The sequence below is a fragment of the Phalaenopsis equestris genome, unplaced genomic scaffold (genome assembly GCF_001263595.1).
Source record: "Phalaenopsis equestris unplaced genomic scaffold, ASM126359v1 Scaffold000180, whole genome shotgun sequence".
NCBI classification, from domain to species: Eukaryota; Viridiplantae; Streptophyta; class Magnoliopsida; order Asparagales; family Orchidaceae; genus Phalaenopsis; species Phalaenopsis equestris.
The window spans coordinates 1681741-1683551 of NW_018164622.1; positions in this window are offsets into that span (position 1 = coordinate 1681741).

Sequence of the window (1811 nt, forward strand, 5' to 3'; positions counted from 1 at the left end):
ACACGAACACACTTTTTGAGCTCGAAATATAAACGAGCCGAACACGAGCTTCGACTCGTTTACACCCCTAATCCCAATATGTCAAAGCACATCCGGACCATAAGGGCAGAAGACAAATCGTTGTATCTCGAGCAGACGATAACTCATCAATAATCAGACCGTCAAGATGATGTCAAAAACAATAATAGGAGCGACATGACTCAAAGTGGGTAATCAAAAGAAGAGAGGAGTAACCCCAAACTACTAAGACTCTAAGTCTACCTCAAGTTATTTATTTATTTGACATGACATTTTTCCCCTAATGAAGAAAAATGTAAGCCATGTTATTGGCATAAGATATTTTAACATTTTTTAATAACAAAATAGAAAAAAGTATCATTAAAAAACATTTATTTATATTTACATATATAATTATATATCTTAGCAAAATACCAATCCCGAAGTAAGAGTCGCTTAGTGCCCGTTCGGGGCAGCTGATAAGTGTTGCGGCGTTTTGAAAATGTCGCTTATTTGTTTGTTTCGTACTTTCAGACATATTATTTGAAAACTTCATTTAATTTTTTCTATTACACGTTGATCGCGGGGCTATAGTCGCGATCGGCGTTTTCGTCCCTCGTTTTACGCCTCCACCCCTCTCCCTCGCGTCAAAACCTAGCCCTTGCCTCTTAAGCCACGAACCTTCGCTCTCCTTCGCTGAAAGCCATTTGAAGTTCGTTGCTTCGTTGCCAAAATCCAAGCTCCCCCCACCTACACATCTTTCGGGCGCCCTCCTCTTTCCGTTTGATCCTAACCGAAACCAGCGAGGAAGGTAACCTTCGTCCTTCTCCCCATGCTCCCACCAATATATGCGCATAAGCCTCTTTGAATCTCGTAAATCCACCGTCCGACCGAATTTTCCTAACCTTGGATTTAAGACAAACAGAGGAGAAACGAGATGTAAGAAATTCTTAGGATTTAAAGATATATATTTTTTTGTTTATTAAAGATAGGTGTTATGCATGTAAATCCCCTAAAATTTTATTTAAAAATAAAAATTTTTATTCCTTGTTAAAACTAAACCAAAATAAAGATATTATTTTAATTATGTTTTGCTCAATTAATGTTCACAATTTCTTACTTTTAAAAAAATAAATAATAATAAAAATAATTGAATAATAAAAATAAATCGGTTTAGTTGCATCTAATTTCGTAAATAAATAAGTTTCATTTCATAATTATTTTATCTTATTTTTTAATTAGTGTATGATCAATAGTTTAACTGTCAAATTTGTATAGTTATGTTTGTCATTCATACCCTATAATTGTAGCAGTTTCTATTTTATGTTTGTCATTCATATCTCTTATAAATTTATTTCTTTCAGAATCGGAGTTCAGGTACATAATCTTTCTCTCTTTGTATATGTGTTTGTAGAATTTGATAATCCAAAAAAATTCGAGTGTGAAATTACATAGTCTTTATCTCTCTGTATATACTTTGCAATTTGATTTGAAATTTTGGCTGTAATATTGGATGATTTATTCCAAACGGCTTCACTTCATTTATGTTGCGAGCATTTAGCTGAGAGTAGCTTACGAAATATTTGAATAGAAGTTTTAAAACTTATGTTCAAATTCATATATCATTATGGATAGTTTTAGATGTTCCTAAATTTGATTATTGAAGTCATAGATTTTAAAATTTATATAAAATATAAACCTACAAATTAGCTGTATTTCAAACACACAAATCAAACAGCTAAACAGTTTATTTTAAATAAAATAATTATTTAATGAAAAGCAGTCCGAAGAGTCACCGCTAACCATCTTCCGAT